Genomic DNA, 9,966 nt, shown 5'->3' with positions numbered 1-9,966 from the left:
AAGTAGCCATCTTTTGCTTTGATTACTGCTTTGCACACTCTTGGCATTCTCTTGATGAGCTTCAAGAGGTAGTCACCTGAAATGGTCTTCCAACAGTCTTGAAGGAGTTCCCCGAGAGATGCTTAGCACTTGTTGTCCCTTTTGCCTTCTGTCTGCGGTCCAGCTCACCCCTAAACCATCTCGATTGGGTTCAGGTCCGGTGACTGTGGAGGCCAGGTCATCTGGTGCAGCACCCCATCACTCTCCTTCTTGGTCAAATAGCCCTTGATGCCTTCAGTGTGACTCTACAATTTTCATAGTCATGAAAATAAAGAAAACTCTTTGATTGAGAAGGTGTGTCCAAACTTTTCGTCTGTACTGTGTATATATATATATATATATATATATATATATATATATATATATATATATATATATATATATATATATATCAATTTTTTTACTTATGAAAACTGTGCCGAGGCTTGATCCATTTAATGTGTAGTTGCCTCTCAAAACTCAGACACGTTTGATATACTCCGACATGAAAGAATCATAGTTTGAGATATACAAATCAAAGTCTGCAGTCTGGGCATTGGATTTCACAACTTGTTCATGATTCAAATTCTTTTTGATACATATGAGGTCATGTCTATTTAACTTTATGAAAACATGAAAAAAGAAAATCTCTTTCAAATTAACAACTAAAACATTTTAATATTTTAAATTATCAAATTCAATATATTCAATTAATCAATTGTAAAAACTGAGTTATATAGAAATATTTACATTGCAAATGAGGCAGTTTCATATATAATTATATCACTGATTCTACTCCAATTCATTGTGGAATATAAACGTTTAAACTGTTCTAAACTTGTGACAGATTTATTCACACAATAAATAAAGCATCACTAACAGATAAAGTTAAAATATAATAAGTATGTTAAATAGTGCATATATTAAGGGAAATGTTCATCTTTTGTTATTGTTTTCTAGCTAACTAACAAGTTAATAGACTGAACGGCTTTCCTGAGGTAAATGTAACATTGTGAGATTGCTTACATACAAGCTGTTTTGTTTTGTGTCTTTCTGTGGGTTGAAACACTGATTGAGTGAAGCTTGATACATTACAGTAAGTTTTACAGTTTCTTAGTACTGTTATCTACTAATATTCATTTGTTTATTTTGTTCTATAACTTGCATTTGCAAGAGATGATCTGTTCACATGCTGCTTGAAATGAGGCAGCTACAGTAATCTTCCATACCACATAAAAAAAGGCATTTATTGCTAAAATTTTACTTTGAAATCTGAGACTTTCAGTAAAAAAGTAAAGAATAATGCAGTTATTTCATGGAAGGTGGATGCATGCGACAAATAATGCTTTGTGAAGTTTCATTAATGCATAAACTGAAAACAGCATACACTAAAATATTGATTTTTAGATTTAACAATCAATACTGGTTTACTAAGCCCATCGTAATGTCGTGTAATCTGTTGACTCTGGGGTTAAATTATGTGTTAAAGTCATTGTTTTACTTTAGAAGAATATTTTGGCTTTAGTGAACAATGTAAACATTTCATCGTCTTCGTTATAGCTGTGGCTGTGCATGGCTAAGTGGATCTGCACACTTTCAAAATGGCCAAAACCAATGGATGAAGGCATGAAATCAAATAATGTCCAGCCATAACCAGCAAGACCAGAATCAAATTTTCTGGTTTGAACCTCTCACAAATCTCTTTCAATCATTAAATGGCCTGTGAGCAGTGGAATGGCTATCCATTTCCTGAGTTTTAAATGTTTTCCTCCCTAAAGACCCCTCCCCACACACACACACTGGGCTTTAGTAAGTGTGTTATTTGTGTGTGTGTGAGTAAAAGCTTTCTCTGTGATAGATTTTGTCTCCCACCAGGTCATTATGTGAGTGGTCCTTTTTCTGCAAGGCATTGTTCAAAACAGAAAGCACTCAATCCAATATGGCTGCCCACTTTTGGTCTCCAGGGATTTTTAAATATATTTAATTCTGCTACAAGCTATGAAACCCAGCCTGTCTGTCCACGTGTCCTTTCCTCAAACGACATATGTCGTTTACCTTTCTTTTCACTCACTGCCCTTCCTCCATCGCTCTTTCCTCCTATCCCAAGGCCAGACTTTAAACACATGCTCGGGAATGACAGATAGTGTGTGAAGGAGTATACCAGAGGAAGCAAAAAAAAAGAAACCACATTTCTTCATCAGCGATTTGCACTGACAGTCTCTCTAGGCTTGTGCTAATGAAGTCACATTTATCTCTGGCCTGCCTAGATTCCATTAGCCTAAGTCTAATTGTGTTAACTCTCAGTCTGGCCTTAAGTGGGCCATGGTGGCCTTGTGTGTATGTAAGATTGCGAGCCTGTCTGTCTGTCTGTCTGTGTGCCACCACATCTACCATTCAATTCTTTTGTGTCTTTATATCATAATACCACCATTATAACTTTACTGTTATTAGTTGCGTCACAGATGTATATATATATATTTTTGAGATGCAGTCCATTGAGAAAAAGAAATACTCTTTAGCATGCCTTTAAAAAAAAAGTATAGATTGTGGAAACACTATGCTTTACACAATGATTTTGAAGTTTTTGGAAACTTGATTGCATGTTAATTTGAGTTGAATGTAAATGTTAATTTATATTAAATGTATTTGTAATGAATTAAACCTTACTAATCATCGGGAAGAAGGAGGCGGGAACCGGCAGACAATCAAAAAGAAACTTTAATAATTCCAAAATAAACACAAAACAGCGCACCAGCCCCTCACGGACGACTGATGCGCACAAATAAAACCAAAACACAACTAAAAGCCCAGGCCTGGTCCTCTCTCGTCCTTCACTGTCGTCGCTCCAGTTTTATATCCTTCCATCTCCAACGTGGGACTCGAGACCGGCGGTGGGTCACAGGTGTTACTGATCATTGCCGGCCTCACTCCTTGTTCCCACGTCCCTCGGCCCCGCCCCACTCGTCACATACCCCCATCGCCCCTCGCAGGCCGGGGTGGTACCGTCGAGACTGCGCTCAACCCCCCCCCCCCCCTCCGGGGGGGACCGCTCACGGGAACCTGCGGGAACCTGGGGGTAGGACAGACGAGGCGAGAGAAAAGGAGATGGAAGGAGGAGCGACAGAGACGAGAGAGGGGAGAGAAAAAAAAAAAAAAAAAGATTCTGGTTCCCAGACGCACTGCTGCTCGGCCCTCCACCGGCTGGGCGATCTCCTCCGCGGTGCCTGTCGGTGGCACTGGACGGCCCTCGGCAGACGGCACGACACCCCTCCGGTTTTGGGCAGCCGGCAGGAGTCCCCCGTTCCCTGCTCCTCCGGATACCTTCACGGAGGCAGCAGGCTCCGGCCCCCTGGCGAACGGTGCCGACTCCTCCGCTCCCTCACGGACGGCAGCCGTCCCTCCACATCGCGGGCGGTCGGCAGCGAGCTCGCCCGTCCTCGGCAACTCGCTCCAGTCCACCGCCTCGAGCGTCAATGGCGGCATCCTCCTCGCCTGCTCTGTGGCACCGCGGATTCACCACAGCGGCGAGGGATCTTCAGCAGCGCGTCCCTCCTTCTCCCGGGCCTCGGCAACACTGTAATGATAAAAACCTTCATATTCATCCGGAAGAAGGAGACGGGAACCGGCGGACAATCAAAAAAACACTTTAATAATTCCAAAATAAACACAAAACAGCGCACCAGCCCCTCACGGACGACTGATGCGCATAAATAAAACCAAAACACAACTAAAAGCCCAGGCCTGGTCCTCTCTCGTCCTTCACTGGCGTCGCTCCAGTTTTATATCCTTCCATCTCCTACGTGGGACTCGAGACCGGCGGTGGGTCGCAGGTGTCACTGATTTGCCCAATCATTGCCGGCCTCACTCCTTGTTCCCACGTCCCTCGGCCCCGCCCACTCGTCACAGTATTCACCAGAACTTTAAAGTGCTTTTTGTAGTGCATTTTAACTTGCAATACTGAACAAACCATTACAGTTAAAATCATAACATTTATGTTCTTTTATGTACTTTGGTATGTTAGTCAACAAATCAAAGTATGTTTATTTCATTGAAGCATGGCAAAGGATTATTAAAACATAATGATTTTAATACACTTTAAAGTTAATCTTTAATTTGACATTATTACAAATTGCATGTTTTAAAAATATATTCAAATGTGTTAGGAATTGCTGTACTCTGTGTTCACTTCTTAACATTCATTCATGGATTTGCAATGTGCAATGTCTTCACACACAGACAAGTGTGACATCATATACCTCGGTAAATAAATACAATTTAAATTCACGTCTCACACACTTTAGTGCACTTTGAATGGAACATATACATTCGATTTCGAGCTAGAATCATGGCGGAATATTCTGTGATATCCACTTTGTAGGGCACTTATGTTCGTATAGAACACACGTCTGAATCCATAAGAGAGACATACAAAATGTGCAGAGGAGGGGGTAATGAGGACTGGAATTGAAAACCGCTGCTCTATGTAAGCTTAAGTGGACTTTTATTTCTTTAATATTATATTATCTGCACAAACAAATACTCTTATGATTTGAAGTATGCTACAAATAGACATTCGATACAATTAAGTGCACTTCTTTTTCACGTGGTCTGCCATCTTGAAATTTCCCTCAATAGAAATAAGGGAAGCCATTGAGACACGAAGTTGAGGGTTATAACAAGAAATTGTATATTGTTGTTTACCAGGTTGTAGGTAGATCTTAAATAATTAGGTGTTGAAATATGTCCCCTTTGTCACATCACCTTCCTCTCATATAGACTCCACCCTTCCATGTTTAGCCCCTTTTTCTTAAATATAAATCCTGTCCTCCTCTCTATAGTCCTTACAGGTCGTACAAATGCTCCCCCTTCTTATGTAGTCCCTCCTTTTCTTCTATTGTTCCTCCCGCTTACGCTATGACTCTTGGCGTTTTACTAATATTTTGTCTTATTTACACTTTGGAATAGGATGCAAGGACACTTGCTTCATCCACCCTCTAGAGTACCTTTCACTAGGCTGGGTTTAGTAGGTCTCTGCAGCCCTCGCCTTTGCCTTGTCTCTTTCTGTGCTCCGATGTTAATTAACTGATTGAAGTCATCACCTTTTCTATTCTCTTGCTTCACTATAAGCTGCAGTGAAACACGAGAGAGCAGGGTGTCCTTCCAGAGCACCAGAAGGGCATCCATGATCACTGACTTCCAGTTGCACATCTCTACAGGGTTTACACTGTTTCAAGTGACACAATGTGACACTTCCCAATGTCACACAGCACTATGCATCAGAGTTGAAAAAGGTGTAATTTCCCAGAGGGATGTTTGGACAGATGCCACTTTTTTCATTGTGTACATCACACATATAGAAGCAGGTAAGGAACATGATAGATGCTCTCTGCTGGATTTAGGTGACTCACTCGAGAAAGCTGAGGTGCACAACAAGAGCTCCTTGGAACGAGGAGCCCTAGGCAAAGATTAGTGTGTGTGTGCAAGAGATGATGAGAGCTGAAATAGGTGGCAATGGTGTGTGTGCAGTGTGTGAAATTGGAAATGGGTGGCTAGTGTTGTCAATCTCCACATGTCTCAGCATTCTCACTAATTTGCTTTTGTCTGCAGCATTTTCAGATGCTGACCATGGTCTGAAATATCAATGAGTGTGAAAGCGTTCAGTGAAATCTGTCTACAGAAGTAAACAAACTAAATATTTACAGCTTTGAGACATTATAACATTATGAATTGTTTCACAACTGGCAAATAGGCAGAGTACTATAGAACAAAACCAAAAACAGGCTGAAACATGTAGTGTTGTACAAGGCATTGTGTAAGTCTGATTGGAGGAAGATTAGCCAACCCAGGCTCATTGGAAAAAATTTGCAAAATAAATTGTCCAGTGAGGGCTGAAGCAACCATGGCATTTTTGCTTTGTTTCTATGAATCTTTGAGCTCTTTTATCGTGACTCGTTCAATGGGACTCATACCCGAGGGTTCCATTTTGAAAGATTAGTGCTGTACCAGGTGTGCTACTGAGCAAGTTTACCACATCAGAAAAGCCATACGTATGGAGCTGGTTAAGTAATGCAAATGTAAAAATGTGTTCGCTGACAAAACATGCACTATAGTAAAAGTGTATTGAGGTCATGTGAAGTAAAACACCATGGGTCATATCAACATTGCAAAATACATTGAGTAGGGCGACCTGCACATTCATAATTAAATACATTTCTTAATCTCATGTGAATGTATGACTCTTTTCAAAAACGCATTACTGTCTAAAACTTTAAATTGATTCTTTAGTCTAATGGGTCGAAATGCATTATCATCAAAAGTGAAGCATTCTAGAGTTTAAAGTCAGGCTTCATCGAATTTGAGTGTGATTTCCCTTTGTGTATATGCTATCAATCAAAAGTCAATATGATTTTTGTTTTCTGAAAGCAATTAATACTTTTATTCAGCATGAATTGGTCAGTACTCACAGTAAGTTGTTTAAAATGTTACAGAATATTTCTATTTCAAATAAATGCTATTCTTTTGAACTTTCTATTCAAAAAATGTGACCATAACCTCTATAGGCTTTAGTAACTGGTTTACACCATTCCACAAACAAACAGAGTTCTAAAGTCTGTGCTGCTAGTATGATGCCATCCACTGGATGTCAAGTAGCAGCTGATTACCACATGCTGCAGTGCATAATTACATGTCTTTGATTATATCTTCAAACAGAATGAGTTCTAAAGGATTTGTTTTTCCTGCATGTTGATGTGTGTATACTGTGTTGACCTCTTTTTCTGTGGGATAAAGGGAAGCAAACTTCATAGACGTTGCTTGTGTTCAGGTAAGGTAAATACTATGCTTCTGCAGTGGATTACTTTTAATTTGTATTACATTTGTATTATCAGAGAACAGATAATTGAGGGTGTTTCTTATATTTCAGGTTATGAATAGTGAATGAAGTATATGGCATTTTTTATTTTAATAGATTTTTTTTTTACACAAATCCTCAGTGTTTAGACTACTGTATTCTTTATGCTGAAATAACGATCGAAGGCTTTTTCTATTTTTTGCTTTCGCTCCAAACACAGCTTTTATAGTGTTATTAATTTGCTAACAGTGTTAACTTCTTGACTGTGATCCTAGCTGTTTCAGTTTCTCCAATACTTCTAATTCTGAATGTATTTGGACTCTTTTCTCATATCTTTTTAGATGGATTTTTTTGCTGTCCAGACCTTTTTATGTATAGACGCTAAATTTTAATCACTGGAATAGTGTCAGATACAGTCACTCTAGTGGTATCCTATGCAGCTAATGGCCTGTGTCCTATATTAAAGCATTTATGTTTCTCTTGTTCTTCCATGTAACTAAGCAATTTTCACCACACATTGATCAGTTATAATTCATGTGTGCATTAGTGTAGAAGGAAAACCCTCCAAGTTTCAGAGAAGGCGCTGTTTCCTGGGTAATCGACTGCAAACGAAAAATGGGAGCGACCCACTTAAAACCCTTAAAAGAGACTGTAGAAATGCTGTTAAACATTTAATGATTCATTTGCCTTCACACACAAACACACACATACACTCACAGATCCCATGCATCCATGCACTCACACACATGAACAGACTGCAGTTGCCATTTACTCTGCAAGAGCTTGATTAATTTTTGATTAAAAAAAAAAAAAAAAAGGAAGTAATGATCACAGTACTATACTATAGCTGATATTTATTTGATAGTACTGGTAGTTAAATTTGTTGCACACATCAGTAACTCACTTATAATAAATGTAGTACCCAAGTCACATGTACTACCTTAATTATTCTTTTACAGTTTGGCCAAAAAACAGAATAGCGTTAGAGGATGAGGAAAAACACAGGAGCTGAGGTCAAGGGAAGCTCTACTGATGCACATGCACAGATGAGTAATGACTACACAGAAGGAGCGTCTGATGGGGCAGCCACTCTCTTTGACGTCACCATTAACCAGAGTGAGATGATTGTGAGCATGGGGCAGGAGAAGAGAGAGACTGCGAAAAGAGGATCCCTCCTGATTTGACGTCACCATTTACCAAGGTACAGGAGAGTGTGATGGATGAGAGAGAAATGGAGGGAGCGCAGGTAATAGTGGGAGGGAGAGAGTTAATGTGTGGCTTTGTCTGCAGTAGCAGAAGGCTGGTGAAATGGACTGTGATATTGGCTTTTAATTTCCCCTCTGCCTTCAGCAGAAAGAACAGAAGAGAAGCACTAGAGAGGAGAGCAGAAGGAAGGAGATTGAGGAAATTCATATTTCTTTACTGACAAACACGGCATGATCACTGTCGTTGCACCTAGTAGTTTGGAATTATAATTTTTTAATAATGAATTCGTCTACATTTATTTATTAAGCAATTTATAAGTAATTCAGTCGTGGTATGATCACATTCAGCGCTGTTTGGAAAAAAAAATTCAAGTAAAATCCAGTCATTTCGATGGGAAGTGGCACGATAAACAATTACGCCTGATGGACTTCCAGTTTCAAAAGTAATAACCCTTTGTGAATTTTGTCAGGTTCAAGTTTAATGAACTAGGACACACAAATGTCCAGTCCCGACCAATAGCAAACCTCTTGGTTAGACAGTAACCTGTGTGTGGGCGGTGCTTCGTATCTTCGCATCAAAGCAAAACTAAAGCTCAATGGTAAACGAGACATAAAAAACTGGCTGAGTAGACACCACCAGAATGAGTAACACTTCACTTCAGTATTATTAAATGATCCATAAAAAAGGCAGCTTGGAAAGCAGTTATTTAGGGTCGGATCATTTGCTAGCTGACAAAATAGCTTTGGATGTTTATTTCATTGTCATTACTCCTGTATCATTCATTTTTTGTCACATGTAGTCTTGTTTGCTTTCACTTGTGAAATTTTGCAGAGCAATGGTAATTCTGACTGCATGAAACTATGAAGGTGTGCTGATACAATAAACTTTGAAAATGGACTGTAGACCAAGTTTAATCTAGGAATTACTCATCATAGCTGACAAATGGGCGTGTCTCTATGCAGTGCCAAAATTCAAAAAAAAAAAAAAAAAAAATTCAAGCTAGATATTATGGTTTATAAAATTTTTAATATGGATATTTTACTTACACAAACGCATTGATTCACTTCAGAAGGCCCTTTCTAACCCCCTAGAGCAGTGTGGAGTACTTTTTTATTATGAATGAATGCACTTTATTGGACTTGAAAATCTCAACCACAATTCACTGCCATTATAAATCTTGGAAGAGCCAGGACATTTTTTACAAAACTCAGACAGTATTCATCTGAAATCATATATGCCTATGATGGCTTGAAGGTGAGTAAATCATGGGTTAATTTAAATTTTTGGGTGGACTATCACTTTGACCAATGAATAAAAAAATGTGTGAAAACAAAAAATATTTGTTTGAAATAGTGTGATTAGAAAGTAATTTGTCATGATTATACTACAAATGGTTAAACTGATTAATCAGAATTGTGCTTACCAGGGGCCTGTAACATGAAGCCTGATTAGTTTCAGTTTAGCTTGCACCAATCCTGGGTTTTGGGTACAATGAAAGTGACTCGGCTTCAGTGTTGGGGAAAGTTACTTTTAAAAGTAATGCCTTACAATATTGCGTTACTCCCTAAAAAGTAACTAAATACGCTACTTAGTTACTTTTTATGGAAAGTAATGTGTTACATTACTTTTGCGTTACTTTCACGTTACTTTTTAAATATGGGCAGGGCTTGATTTTTTTTAATATAAGAAGTTCTATTTATAGCAAATGTAAAAGCCCTTTCACACCAAAAAGTGTAATGAATAAACCTCAGGCTGAAGGAAAAGTAAATTCACGTCTGTACAGTAGAACACAGGAGAAGAAGGTTCAACACTCTTCAGCAATAAAAAAAACAATGAAGCACAATTGTTAGTTTATCTAAAGTCATTTTTTAATTATTAGTATGGTTGAACTG

Source organism: Carassius carassius, chromosome 27 (genome assembly GCF_963082965.1).
Source record: "Carassius carassius chromosome 27, fCarCar2.1, whole genome shotgun sequence".
In the NCBI taxonomy this organism is placed as follows: domain Eukaryota; kingdom Metazoa; phylum Chordata; class Actinopteri; order Cypriniformes; family Cyprinidae; genus Carassius; species Carassius carassius.
Note: the sequence above shows the minus strand (reverse complement) of the source record.